Genomic DNA, 15,966 nt, shown 5'->3' with positions numbered 1-15,966 from the left:
AAAGTCTAACTCCCTTGTCCATCTCCCTCCTCTTACATCGCATGGAGGAGAATTGACTAGACCAAAGATTTAGAGAAAAGAGTTAAGATTACAGGTCTTTTGTCTCTGGATCCTGTGTTCTTGCCTCTTAGAGTCATGTGTGTGTTTCAAGTTGACCCTGTTAAACTATAAGTTCCATGAAGCAGGTTAACACTCTATTTATCATCCTATCTCCCCTAGAAGTTGGTCTAGTAAAGGATACTCCTTTAGCATTAATTGAGCAAGAGTGAGAAAAACTTCAGTAGAGTTACATCAATCCACATAGTGGGAAAAGGGCTGTTGTTTAAACTGAATTCCAAACACTTAAAAAAAATACAATTGTAAGCCCCAAGTATATTTTCAAAGCATCACTGAGCCAATAAACTAATTGGATCAATCAAAACATCAACAATCTATAGACTCCCCTCTGAAAATTAAATTCATTGCAGAAGAGTGCAATGAATCTCAACATTCTAGACACCAGCGCCACATGGTGGCAGTAAGAGGACTCAACACCCTTGTCAATTCCGGCCCAAGCTTAGGCAAAAGTGATATATAGTCCATTCTTCTTCTGAGGCAGAGTATATCCAAAGTTCTAAGCCCCAACAGACTCTTCAGACTAGGGATACATTTCCTCCCATTTTATTATTCTTAATGATATTGTTAAGTTTTGTTGTGAAAGATACAAATAAGTGGAGTAAAACATTCATTAATTGCTCAACATTAGAAAATTGAAAATCGCAGCAAGGATAGGAAACTAAAGATCTATGGGATCTGAAGGAAGATGGTGATCAACATGATGGTGGTGGTTTGGCCGGCCCATGCTACCCTCTACCTTTCAGGATGCTGCTTCAGACAGGCAAGCTTGCCTGTTCTGTGAGTGACGATTGGCTGATAGATTGGGAATGACTGGCTCCTCCATAGGTGTTGCTTCCTCAAAATAAAAAGAATTCACTCCCACTTAAAAATTTTGGCCCTTAACATGCTCAACCAATGTTATTTTGGGCACTCATACATGAAACTTACAAAAAATATATTAATAACACATTTATACAACTCTTTAATGTTTACAAAGTGCCTTACAACCCCATTAGATAGTTAATACAATTACTATTATCCTCATTTTACAAATGTGGAAACTGAGCTCAGAGGTTAAATGACTTGCCTAAAGCCATGAACCTAGTAAATGATGTCAAGAGGATTCATATCTTTTGACTCAAAAAAATATTGTGCTTTCCACTGAACCCCAAATACTTGCTATCAATAGATCAACAAAAGCCCTGATTAATATGGTGGGTTGCCTCTGATCAAATGATGAATTTAAAGGGCATGAACCTTTGTCTGATTGGTCCATGTCCAATGATGTTATCATGAGCCTGTGGCTCTGTGCTGAGGGATATCACCTTGCACATGACAGGGAATTATTTATTAGTCTCCAGTGACTAGGGCTTCCCTAATTATAGTTGTTGACTGAGAATTGAGAGTCAAGACTTTTTTCGAGCTGTGGAAATAGCCCTGAATTTCTTTATTTCAAATACTTTTCCAGCACTTTCTCCCCATTGGATTACCAGCAAGGACTTCCCATTTCCTTTGCACCCACCCACCAGTGACAATAGTTGCTTACAACACAAACAAATGATAGTGGGAAATTTGCTTTCCTAAAAGAGATTGAATCCTTGGCTGTCTTCTTTTCTTTTCTATTTCCTTCCTGAGCATAGGTCAATGACTAGTAAAGGGTAATGAAAAATGAATATTTTCCAGCCTTGTTGGCTACTTTGTGCATTGAGAGTGCATATGTTCAGGATTAAGGCATCAACTAAACAGGAATGTAATTTCCATTAACCAATTCCTTGTTGAATTGCACCAAAGTTAAGATCATTATGTGTCTGAAAAACAAAAATCCATGCTTCATCTGGGATGGAGATGTGGACCTTGTGAGTTTTTCGGATAGTGCAGATCCAAGGTGAATGAGGACTTACCATTTAGTAGTTCCGCAAAGTTGTCTTTACCTTCCTCCTGGAAGAGTATAATTAATGTAATGAGATATAATGTATGAGATATTTTATGTTTTAAAACATCCCCATCCCAGCTGAAATCACTCCCCCAAGTTATAATCACACTGGCAAGATGGGTCTCCAGAGGGTGCACAGATTCTAGGGGTAACTCTGTGAGTACCTTACTAACATGATAGCTCTTTATGGATTCTTTCCCTTAACAATATGCCAGTAGTCTTAATTTATAAATTTATTTTAAAAAATTATAAAAGGCATTTGCAAGTGAGCAGAGGCAGGAGAACACTGTACACAGTAACAGCAATATGAACTTAGTTACAACTATAAAGAAGAAATAAGAATCTAATAGGACATTCAGAATGGGGAAACTTCACTGCAAGTCATCTGTCACAGGAGGGAATGGAGTGAATCACACAGAATAAGTGAATGTGGACAGATTGTGATCACAGATTTCATTATATCCATTTTCTCCCTAAGCCTATCCATCTCCCACACCTTCCTGTTACTATCAAGGACAGCATCATCCTTCTGGTTACTCAGGTTCTCACATCCCCAATGTCATTTTTGACTCATCACTTTCCCACACCCCACATCCACACAGCCAGTTGCCAAAACCTGTCAATTGCATGCCCTTATCACTCACATCTGTCCCCTTCTCTCAACTCACACAGCCCTTACCCTAGTATAGTTCATTCTCACCTCTCACCTGGTACTATTTCAGCAGGCCACTCAATTATTTCAGCTCTTTTCCATCCTCTAGACAGCAACCAAAGTGATTTTCCTAAAGTGCAGATCTGATCATATCATTCCCTTACTTATTAAATTTCAGCAGTCCCCTATTGACTCTGTTGTTGTTCAGTTGTGTCTGACTCTTTATGACCCTGTTTGGAGTTTTCTTGGCTAAGATACTGCTGTGGTTTGTCATTTCCTTTTCTAGCTCATTTTACAGAGGAGGAAACTAAGGCAAACACGGTAAAGTGACTTGCCCAGGGTCACACAGCGAGGAAGTGTCTGAGGCCAGATTTTGAACTCTAGTCTTCTTGACTTCAGGCCTGGCACTCCATCTACTGCACCACCTAACTGCCCTAATCGACTCTAGGATCAAATATTATTCTGTCTTTATCTCATCCATTTTAATTTTTTTCTGAATAACTTTTATAATGTGTATAATTATTAGAGCGATGGATAGTTCACTGGGCCTGGAGTTAGGAAGACCTGAGTTCAAATTTGGCCTTAGATACTTGCTAGCTATTTTACTCTGAGCACGTCATTTAACCTCTGCATCAGTAAAATGGAGGTAACAATATTACCTACCTCCTGGTTTGTTGTGAGAATCAAATGGGATAATGTTTGTAAAAGCACTTTGCAAACTTTAAAGTGCTATATAAATGCAAACGTAATAATAATAGTAATAACAAATATGCACATATTAGAGGTACATGCTCAAAAATCTTTCACTATATTAGCAGTACATGACTAAAAAAATGTGGAGGCCACGTAAAGGCTTAAAGAAGCTCCCTTGTATTGTTTCTTGGTAAATAAAGGATAGTAGGGTTGGAAATTGATCAAACTTAGCACTTTCCAGTTTTCATTCCGTGCTTAGAATAAACCAGAAGAGCTAATTAGGAGCATGCTTGAGCAACTGAACTAAGCTAAAAGATGAGGCCTTTGTTTGGGATTTAGTTTATATCACTCTGATAAGTGTGGACTACTCTACCACCAAGAGATGGCTTGAGAAATCACCTTAATGGGGTATGGCCGATGACACTTCATGAGGATGGATGATCTAGTCATCAGAGACTCTTTCAGGTCTAAGCTACGCCCTTTGAACATGGCCTATAAAAAGCAGCAGAACCAAAATGAGGGGAGAATTCTAGAGACGCCTGAGAATAGAAGTGCATGTAGCAGATTACTGTGCATCTATACAGTTCTGTCCAGGGAACTACTAATGGCTGCTGCGGAGACATGGGGTAGAGCCCTTTCAATCATGTGTCCTGATTTTTGTTGTTATTCAGTCGTGCTTGACTCTTTCTGACCCCATTTAAGGTTTTCTTGGCAAAGATACCAGATTAATTTGACATTTCCATCTCCAGCTCATTTTACAGATGAAGAAACTAAGGCAACCAGGATTAAGTGACTTACCCAGGGTCACACAGCTACTAAGTATCTGAGTCTGGATCTGAACTTAGGTCTTCCTGACTCTAGGCCCAGCACTCTATTCTCTGGGCCCCTTTACTGCTTACTCCTGCCCTGATTGGTGGAATTCATAGAATCTCCAGCCTTCTGGAGACTTGTCAAGAGTAAATAAAGGCCTGAGATTCTATAGAGTAGGGCTAGAGGAACAATAAGGAACCAAGTCACAGCATAGAAGAGCAAACCCTGAATTTTGCTTGGATGGTGCAAGATCTGAAGGAAAAGGAGTTATCCTTCTTGCAGAGCCTTTTTTTTTAGAGCTGTATCTAAATCCTTAGGGCAGCACTATAAGCCTGAAAGACAGGTTATAGGACAATAAATTTGGAGCTAGAAGAACCCTCAGAAATCATCTAATGGATGTTCTTCATTTCACAGATGAGAGACTGAGGCTCAGCCAAACCAAGTGATTTGCCCAATTTTACATAGTTAAAAAGTAGTCAGAGAAAGATTTGAACCCAGGCCTTCAGTCTCCAAGTCCAGTACTCTATCCACTACTCCACATAGGTAGAAGGCCTTAATAGGATGTTGAGAGGTTGACTCCCTAGCATACCTAAGTTCATTTCCCTTCTAAGGGTAGACTGAACCCTTAATGTATTATTATATTAAACAGACCAAAGTTCCCTTTAGGTTCCTGGGGTGGAAAGTGGAGCTGCAAGGAAGAAAGAATGTCTTGATTGTTATGGGTTCCTGTTAATCATTGTGGGTTTTTCCTCCTCTATTTGCTTATGAAAGCCTGTGAATTCTTGGTGTTTTCTGCATTGTTTCTCCATGACCTAAAATAAATAATAAAATAAAAAATAAAATTTTATTTTTCTGATAGACATAATTAATTAAATACTTGCTAGAGAGGGAAGAACCCTTCTTCTACATCTGTGAAGACCTAAGACCTGATATTCCCAGGAAAGAATCCAGATGGAGGCAAAATGAACCATATTTTGAAGTTCTAAAAGAAACCTTGTCCTAGGACAAAGCTCCAGAGGAAACACAAGCCAAAGAGAAAGGGTTTTGAAAAGGACCTTGTTCTGGGTTGGAATCAATTCCTGTTAGTCCTCTGGGAGTTTATGTTCAATGTTTGAATGAAATGAAGCATTCATAGGTAATTCAACAAATAACACAGGATTTACTAAACCACAGCAAGAGAAGGAAGTTCAATGGATATGCATTGAATATGCCCTGAGTTGATTCATCCTGGAAGACCTCCCTTGCCCCATTGCTCACTGGGGCCTACCATCTGAGCATTAGAGGGAGCCTAGAGTTCTGGTCCTCATGGCTGTTTCATACTCAGGCAACCAGAAAATGATGTCAACAGCCTGTATCTTTAGTCTCCTGAACCAATGGAGTCTTGAAAATGGTTTTAATACCTTAAAAAGAGAATAAATTTTTATGGATAACATATATATATATATATATATATATATATATATATATATATATATATATTTACATCACCTAAATTTCTCCCAGCATCTTGCTATATGCCATCTTCCATTCTAACAGCAAGGAATACAATATAAGCAAGGTCTTAAGGAACATTCTACTGAGGTGAGATAATACATAGAAGGGAGCTGAGAGAAGGAGGGGCAAGGTGGAAAAGTAGTCTGGTTAGTTAGAGGCTGCTGTGGTATTTCTTCAGATAGAGGATCTGGGAAGGAACTTACCCACCGGAGAAGGAAATAGCAGGAGTGGAAGGAAGCATTGCCAGCATGAGAAAGTCACTGGGATGAAGGTGGAAAAGTGTTCAGAGGCATTGGAGATTACCCCACCCACAAGGACGTAGCCCTGGCTCTGAATAATCAGGCCCAGGTGGACCTGGTCCATGACAAATCTTTGCAATTCACAGTGGGCATCTCTGTGTAAAGAGGTAGTCAGAGGAAGAAGTCACACCAGGAATATCAGGGTTAAAGCAAAGAACTGCCCTGTACCACCACATGCTTAATGTCCTCTAGTACACCAGCCCTGTGAGCCCTATGGAGGAGAGGACAGGCAGCCCCTTAGAAGCCTCTCATGGGGCACAAATTTTAGAAAATCTTTGCCCTGTGAGAGGCTTCTGAGGGACTACCTCACTTCTGTAGGGACTGGGTAGATAATTACTACCCCCTTGTTGCTAGAAAGCAAGTTACCTGACAGCAATGCCACCCCTTGGTCTACCAATCCCTCCCCTGGAAGGAGTTGTACAGTGATAATTAAGTGTTGTACTGGCAGTGATTCGGAGGCACCAATCAGTTCTAGATTACAGTAAGCAATGAGCTATAATGGGCCTGCCTTTTCCCACTGCTCACGCTAGGGTCCACTCTTTTGTGGCTGAGTTGCGATTGCTTCTGGGAGCCCCTTAATTCTCCACTGCTGTCAGCTCTGATGAGGACATCTCTGATCACTACCTTCTGGCCATTGCCAGCAGGGTTCAAGTCTCTGCCCACTAGCCTCTGATGCTGGGTCCTGTGCCTCTTCCTGTTCTGCCAGAGTCAGCTGCTTCCCTTATTTACCAGGATCTGTGTGCTTAGGTCCTGCTACTACCCCCTGTGCCAAGGCAGGTCAAGTGCCACTACTAGGACCTGAAGTCTCCTGCACTGCCCCGAACTAGGTCAAATGTTACCCCTTCTCCATGCCATGGCCTGACTGGGCTCCCCACCACGTTAGGATAGAATATTACCTTAGGCTCGAACTTTGCTGAAATTCACCTCTATCTCCCTATGCCCTGGCCTGCCTCACTCTGCAGAGCTTTGCTGGGGGCCTGCACTGCCTTCCTCTGCTTGGCAGGAGTGCTATGGGTGCTGCTCCTGCTGGGGCCGGGTGCTGCTCCTGCTGGGGCCAGGTGCTGCAGGCCAGTATCACTGGCTACTCCACCATTGCTGGTGTTACCAGTAACTGTCATGCAGGAAGGCCCAGGAACTCCAAAGGGGTGGATTTCACCTTATTCTCAGTGGTCAGCTTCTCCAGTACAGGAAATTCCTCCTGTGGAGTAGGACCCCACTAAAGGCCTGAGGACCTGACATCTCAAACTCACAATGCTGCTGTGAAAACTGCAATTAAATTAATTTAAGCTATAAATCAAATTTAATCAATTTTCTACCTATATTCAGGGAAAGATACATAATAAAACAAAAAAAAAACCCTCAAATCTGGAGACCCCTCTAGGCCAATACACATGCTCTATCTGCCATGTGCAAGCAATATCCGTTTCCACAATGGTGGGGCAGGATGCTGGTTCCTGAGTTCTGAGGGGGATAGGGTTTGGGGATGGGAGTGGGGATGGTCCTTACTGAAAACTGCAGAGAGAGAGATACAGTTCACAGTTTGGGTATGAGAGTGGAAAGTTTTTAAATTGATAAGGCACCCCTGTTTGTCCTTAGCAAAGTAATTGGGGTACAATTGGCAAATTTGTCCATGTCTTCAATTCCAAAAATATCTCTTGCCTCTTGGAAGGAATAATGTATTATCTTTTCAAATTGTGTCTCCCCTATTGCTTTGCACCAAAGAATTACAACAAAGTTCATGTGGTAGAAGTCTGCTTAGCTTCTCAAATACCAATTAAAAAAAAAAACCCTCAAATGGTTCCTCCTAGCAGGTTGCTAGATAATCCTAAAAATTCCAAGGATCTATGTTGTTTTGCATTCCTTCATTGCTGGGGTCCTTCACACCACCCCTACCTGGCTGGCTATGATTTTGATTTTTTTTTTCTAATCAAAGGGGTCATCCCTTGACTCACTTCTTTAAAAGGCCTACTCTACTGGGTATTAGTTTACTCAAAGTGAGCACCTGAAAAGGCCTTAGCCTAAAAGGGCCAGGGTCTCCCACTGAATCCTGGGCCATCTCCAGTCATCCTGATGAATATCTGGTCACTGGACCCAGATGGCTCCGGAGGAGAAGGTGAGGCTGGTGACCTTGTACAGCCCTCACTCACTCAAATCAAAGTCAGCTTCAAGTCATTTCATCATTTCCCTGATGCTGTGGTTCTCTTCAGAAATGAATGACAAACACAACAACGACAGTCTCTCCTTGCCATGGAAAGTTTGCTCTCAAATCTTCCAGAGAGAGGAGTATCTCACAGGAGGAGAGGAGTAGGCAATGACTGAAATTAGTAGAGCGGTGAATCATCAAGCCAGTTCCATTTGGTTTCTCACCTGAAGGGGGAGGGGCCATCAACTCAAGCTGTCAAGCCCTGGGGGGAAAGCCCTGCATACAAGGAAGGAGGCATTCCCTCAGGAATGAAAGGGAACCTTAATTTCTTTTCTTTTCTTTTTTAATTTTTAAAAATGTATTTATTTTCTTTTTGGAGGGGGAAGGGCAGGGCAATTGGGGTTAAGTGACTTGCCCAAGGTCACACAGCTAGTATGTGTTAAGTATTGGAGGCTACATTTGAACTCAGGTCCTCTTGATTCCAGGGCCAGTGCTCTATTCACTGCACCACCTAGCCACCCCAATTTTTTCTTTTCTTTATTGTTTTTGTGTTGGAGGAGTGCTGTCAAAAGCAAGGATAGGAGGTTACTTCTTAAAACTTTTAAAAATTGATGTTGGTTTGTTAACTTGTATCATTATGTATTTAAAAGTATAGAAGAATGTTAGTTACTGTATATTATTATGAACTGCCACATCAACTTTTCTAGATACTCTTTAGGCACTAGAGAAGGCACAGAAAGGTGGTTGTTGTTCAGTCATATTCCATTCTTCGTGACCCCATTTGGGGTTTTCTTGGCAAAGATACTGGAGTGACTTGCTATTTCCTCCTCCAGCCCATCTTACAGATGAGGAAACCGAGGCAAACAGGGTTAAGTGACTAAGTTATACAGCTATTAAGTGTCTGAAGCCAGATTTGAATTCAGGAAGATAAGCTTTCCTGATTCCAGGGTCAGCACTCTATTCACTGGGCCACCTGGCTGTCCCATAAAAATGTTGAACCTCCCTACTAAGGGCTAAAGGGCTCCCAGGATTTGACCTTTGCTAAAGAAACCCCTGTAGATTTGCTGAAAACAATCAATCTTAAAACTTGAGGAAGTATGTAAAGATGGAGTCAAAACCACTCCGTTTTAGCTCTGGTACCTTGACTAGGTGAGAACATGTCTCAGTCATTCAAAAGACTTTAGATTAAATAAGATGTAGCTCAACAATCTACTATTTTTCAGAAGGGTTAAGGAAACTTGACCCTCTAGGCATATGTATAAATTGTAAATCCAGCTAAGAAGGGAGCGACATCCTGAAGTTTGAGTGTGGAGGTTTAGTTGAAGTGGTCATGGAGGTTGTCCAATGCATAGTCCAAATAGAAGAAAGATTCCATAGTATCCTAGATGGTGGCATCCTCCAGATTGCTCCTGTTTGCATATGATGTTGTCCTGATTTCATTAATCATTGGAGCACTGTTGAACCTCCTCAATGAGATACATAATCACTCAAAAGAATTTGGTCTAATTGTCCATGCAGGAAAAAAAAAATAAGGGCATCCTATAGAGTTGTCCCAACAGTAAGGATCTTGGCCAGATGATGCAGGTGGAAAATCAACTGGCTTGGAATTGAATAGGAGGAAGAAAATGGGCTGCATTGTCTTTGGAAAATTGCCCAGTGCTTTTTAAAAATAGATTTTTATTTATATCTCTTGTTTTTACATTGCCTATCCTTCTCCCCTGTATCTCTCACTGTTTCTTCCCAGAGAGTCATTCCTTTAAAAAAAATGAATTCTCTTAAAAAGAGGAAGAGAATAAAACAATTAGCAAAACCAGTCAGCACATTGAAAACATCTGAATTTATATATTGTATTTCATACCTGTGGTCCACTTTGGTAAAGGGGGGTTGTCTTCTCATATTTCTTCTTGGGGGCTGTGCTTGTTTTTTATGATTTCACAACATTTCATATAGATTATTTTGTGATTGTTCTTCCTATTTACATTATTGTCATTGTGTCTATTGTTCTCCTGGATCCACTTACTTTACTGCATCAGTTCATGTATCTTGCATCATTGTATTAATCATGTTTATAATTTCTTACAGCACAGAAATATTCCATTGGAAGATAGGTGGTACAGTGGGTAGAGTGCCAGGCCTGAAGGTAGGAAGACCCATCTTCCTGAGTTCAACACTTACTAAGAGGTGTGACCTTGGAGAAATCACTGAACCCCATTTGCCTCAGTTTCCTCATCTGTAAAATTATCTAGAGAAGGAAATGGCAAACCACTCCAGTTTCTTTGCCAAGAAAACCTCAAATGGGGTCATGAAGAGTCAGACACATCTCCTGAAAAACAACTGAACAAGGACAAAAAGATTCCATTACATTCATGTACCACAATTTGTTTGGCCATTTCCCAGTCAATGGACATTTAATTTGGTTCTAGCTCTTCACTTCTGCCAAAAAAAAAAACAAAAACACACATTGCTACAAAACGTTTAGGGTACATGGAACCTTTCTTTTGAAAATAAACTCCTTGGTGTCGGCGCTTTTAACGACCCCAAGCTTCTCCCTGAGACAAAGGCCCATCTTTTGTTAATACTAATATTCTTCCGGTGGTATTGCATAACTGAAAAAGAATGAAATACATATTCTAAGAAGAATTAAATTTTCACATTGCCCAAAGGGTGATGGAGAGTATTGCATGACTGATTCTTTTCCTCCTTAATATTTATTTGTCTATTAATATACAGGTTATACCCCTGCACTTCCTCCCTCACTACACACACCTGCTCCCCTGCCATAATTTAAGTTTATTGAAACCTTAAATATTGTCTTGCTTCCTTTTCTCTGTGTCCTGGGAAGAGAAAAACACATCTCAGGCCCCCATTCCCAGCTTTTGTCTTGCAGAAGATAATGTACTCCTCTTTTCTCCTTTTCCCTGAATTAGATTTCTTGGCTAGTGAGATGAGACAAACTTCTAAACCTGAGGACACTTGGCTAGAGTCCACACAATTTTCCCTATGACGTAGGTCCTCAGCACAGTCCTGCCTGTTCCTGGTTCCATCAAGCAGTTGCTACAATCATATTGATGATGACAATGACAACGATGATGATGATGATCTTTTTAAAGTCCTGAACAGCCTAGCTCTAGCTGACCTTTCTAGGCTTAGTGCACATTATTTTCTTTTATATACCTTAGGATCCAGCCAAACTGACCTTCTTGGAATGAGACATGTTTTGGACGTGGTCAACATGAGAATTAGTTTTGCTTGATCACATGCATGTTTATTACAAAGGTTTTCTTTTCCTTTCTTTTTTTTTCAGCAGAAGGGTGGGGCAGGGGAATGGGAGAGGTGGGAGGAAAAAAATAAATAAATGTTCATTGAAAAAATAAACTGCCCTGTTTTATTTATATTTTATTATTTTTTAATGCATCATCAAGAAAAAGAAATTTCAACATTGGCTATGTCTGAAAATATATCTAATTCTACACCTTGAGTTCTTCACTGTGGAGGTGGATCATATGTTTCTGGAATCATGGTTAATTCTAGGTCTTAATTCTTTCAAAGTTTTTTTTTTCTTTACAATTTTGTTGTTATCACAAAAGTTGTTGTCCAGGGTTTGATCTTATTACTTTGCATCAGTTCATATGAAATTTCTCAGGTTTCTCTGAATCCTAGGAATCCCTTTTGTCATTTCTAACAACACAATAGCATTCCATTAAGTTTATACACTACACAATGATCAGTCAATTCCCAATTAATGCTTTTTTTTCTTTATATGGGATGTTCTATCGCTTTCCTTGGTACAATTATATAAGTTATCTCTCCACAACAGGAATGCACTTTTTCCTCCTCTCTCTCTCCTTCCTCTCCCTTCCCCTCCACCTCACAGAATCTCCAGTTTCCTTCAAGTATAGTCCAAGTATCACCTCCTACAGGAAACCCATCCTAATCCTATCACTTGCTAGAGCCCCTTTCTTAGAAATTACTTTGCATATATTATTTGTAACCCTGGCTACATTTATATTTAATTTTACATGTACATGTCATTCCCTTCCAATGAAATGTGAGCTCCTTGTAACCAATAGTATGTTTTTGTCTTTGTAGTCCTAACATGGTTCCTGGAATGACAGTTACTACAGAAATTCTTGGTGATTGAATGAATGGATGGACGGATGGCAAATATCTATATTACACTCTAAGATTTACAAAACATGACCCCAACAAATAATTGTAAGGTGGGCTGGTAATAGCTCTATCTGACAGATGAGGCAACCGTGGTTCATAGAGAGGTCACTTGCCCATGATGACAGCAAGTGTGGAGCCGGCTGTAACCAAAGGATAGAAAAACTTTTTCCAGGTTCTCTAACTTCCAGTTCAAACTCTGAAACTTGAGTATCTGTTAATCTTCTACTTACCTGTAATGTTTAAGCTCTCAAGTAAATCTATACTGGCAGTAAAAACTATGTGTGTTCAGAGAAAGACTGCATAGAACCTTGTGGGCATCTCTGATTTCTTCTGCATCAATTTGTCCTTCTTTTGGCCTAGCTTAGGCATTCCCCTGGAAAGTAGTGGAGGAAGAGACTCTGCCATCACAAGTGGCCTTCAATCAAAAAGTGAAGTGGTAGAATGAGAACTTCCAATCTCCACAATAATTTGTGTATATATACTTATGTACACATATGTATAAATGTGTATATATGCACATATACATATATACACACACAGAGATATTACTTAGAGTTGGCAGCAAAACAAATCAATCATCAATCAACCAGCATTGATTAAATACTTGCTTTGTTCCAGACACTATACTAAGTATTTATGGAGTAGGAAGGCAGAGTACTAAGAAATGAAATCTCTGCCCTCAGGGAGCTTACATTCTATTGAGGATATGGATATGAACACATATAAGTATACACAAACTTAGCCATGTGGTAGGGGCCATCCCCCATGATGGTAGGACACCTTTCAGTGTACCATAAGTGCCCCTTGTTAATCAACTTTTGCTTCTGGATGATGCAGTAATCCCTTATTGGTCCCCATGGCTGTGGAACTATGTTGAAGGTAATTAGTTTCTGAGCCAAGAAAAGCCTTGAACTTAATATCAACTAAGGAAAAACTTCCTTTCTCTTTGTCTCTTTTGAGTGTCATTTGGGACTCTGCTGCCTTTCTCTTTGACTTCTTGATGGGTAGGTAGAAGGAATTTCTCTCCCTTTCCCCACACCAGCAGTAATGACAGCTACACACACACCTGTGGCATTGTGAATCTATGCTTGACTAGCTGAACTAGCCCCAACATAGCACATGCTATTTATTTATTTATTTATTTATCTATTTTAAGCAATTGGGGTTAAGTAACTTGCTCAAGGTTACACGGCCAGTTATTTCTGGGTGTGGTGCTAAGTATCTGAGCCTGGATTTGATCCCCAAGTCATCCTGACTCTGGAGCCGATGCTCTAGCTCGCTGTGCTACCTGGTCGCCCCTAGCACATGCTATTTAGCAAGAAGACAGAGGCCTATGAGTCACTGAAGTGTCTTTAGCAGATGCCCAGCTTTGTAGTGAGTTGCAACAGTCAACTTTTGCTAGCAATACGCACTTGATCCAGAACTCTTGAGCTAATGAAGTAGCTTCTAAGACAAAAAATGTCCACTAATCACTGTTTAGTCACCTGTGCTCAGGGATAAACACACAAACAGAAAGGGGCATCCAAGGACTTCAGGTTCTGTCTCAGATTCACTTAGGGAAGTACATATTCTGGTTGCCATGTGTTTATAGCGTCCATAACTGCTGGGGGAGGAGAAGGAAGGAAAATCTCCCTCACCCAATTGGGAAGTCCAAATGAGAGCTGGAAGAATCCCAAGACATGCTTGAAAAGGTGGAAGACAGAGGAATTTTTTTTTGTACTGAGTGCCTGTTATAAACTACTAAATGAAAGGCTCTTCCTGGCTCAAACCCTACTCATATTTTTTTTTAATCCCACAGTTACAAGGAACAAGGAAGAGTACAGTGAGCTCCCAAGGTATGAATCCTTAAGCACACAGGTGCCCCAGCAAGGACCAAGACCCAGGCCCATCCCCACTCATGGTCAAGTTCATTTGAGAGAGAGGTACTAGCAGCTGAGAGATTAGGAAGGGACTTATATTTGAGGGTGTTTTTTGAGGAGGTAGGAATGAAAAGGGTGGGGAGATGGTCACTGACTAACTTTCTCACAACCTGAGAAGGTACAATGAAGAGAAACCTGAACAGTAACCTTCAAACCTTACTAACCAACAGCCTGTTCAGACCTGCCTTAAAAAAATTCATTTGCAATGAACACCAGGACTTGTTGCTAAGGAGCCTTCACAAAGGATCTCTAGTGACTTAGCTCTTGCTATGAGTGACAGCTAGTCCAATTAAACCTGACTCAGTGTGCCCTTTTAAAATCAGAGAGGAACTGTTTGTCTTAGGGCCAAAGTTAGACTGGTTGGAGACAGACATGTAGGCCTATTTGGTTGAAAATGGAATTCCTCCTTGCTACCATGGGTCACAGCTCAACATTTAACCACAAATCAATCAAATGTTGGCTGGGAATAGACACTAACTTCAGACAGTACAAACATATCTATACACACCCAAACCCAAACTCACTCTACTTTTGAAAAGTATGCAAAAATGCTGTTGAGTAAGCTAATAGGCACCATTGTGGGTCCCTTCAAAATCCAAAATAATTCTTGGTTTGTTAGTTAAGATACCTCTTCTGTACTTGTTTATAGGATCATAGTGTTATAGCTACAAGGAACTTTAAAAGCAAACCCCTTTATTTTACAGAGTTGTGACTTACCCAGTCACACGGATCCTAAGAGATACAGGTAGAATTAAATCCCAGGTCTTCTGACTCCAAAACCACTTTTTACTACTGAAACACACTGACCTTGATTCAGGCCTTGGCTCTGCCACTTCACTGTGATTTTGGGCAAGTTGCTTATAACCAACTCTGATCAACAAAATGTTTCTACTCTGTACCATGGCACTGCTGGGCATCGATGATACAATAACAAAACAAATATTCTCTGCTCTCAAAAAGAGAATGCTATTGTTTAGGAGTATGATGAGGTGGCATATGGACATTATATTTTGAGTAGGGAACAAGTATTACTAGCTAAGGGGATCAGGAAAAGTCTTATAGAGGATCTATAAGTATATATAAGAGTATCTTAGGGGAGCCCAAAAGGAACCTTCAGATTCTGTCTAAAGAGACAAATACATTTTAGGCATGGGTAACTGTCTGTAAAAAGATCAGAAGGTAGGAGGTTAAATGTTGAATTGGAAGAAGAGCAAATAGGCTAGTCTGGCTAGCAGGTAGAATGCATGAAGGGGAGAAATGTGAAGAAAGCCTGGCAGCTGGGCTGGAGCCAGAATGTGAGAGGCTCTAAATGCCAGTGTAATACATATAGACTCTGGTGGTCTTTATCAGAATTCCTGAATGCACCAACAAGGTGGGTCTTTCAAGCAGGGCTGGCTATGACTCTGCTAGGGATTCTAGGGGTAGCAAGGAAGCAAGGAGGGTTTCTTTCTAGTGCTATAGAGCTCACCAGCCCTTGTGTGTTCCACTCCCCTCCCCACAATTATCAATAGACAGCAATGAATCCGTCTGACTTAATCAGCTTTAAGAAATGAGTATTTACTATGGTCACATACATGTTGTTACTGCCTTTTCTCCCCTCACCCCAAAGCCTGTGAAATATTCTAGAATAATACAGAGTACAACAGAAAGCAGTCTCAAGCTTCTCCTTCCAGGAGTACTCACGAACTTCTCCTTGAGCAAGCTGCAGCTTTTCTGTTGGCCTCCTTGTGGAGCCTTGAATCTGCCTTTCTTTACAG

Source organism: Petaurus breviceps, unplaced genomic scaffold (genome assembly GCF_028583685.1).
Source record: "Petaurus breviceps papuanus isolate PSGF00001 unplaced genomic scaffold, PetGlider_PUasm1.0 90895, whole genome shotgun sequence".
NCBI classification, from domain to species: domain Eukaryota; kingdom Metazoa; phylum Chordata; class Mammalia; order Diprotodontia; family Petauridae; genus Petaurus; species Petaurus breviceps.
This window is presented reverse-complemented; position numbering follows the sequence as displayed.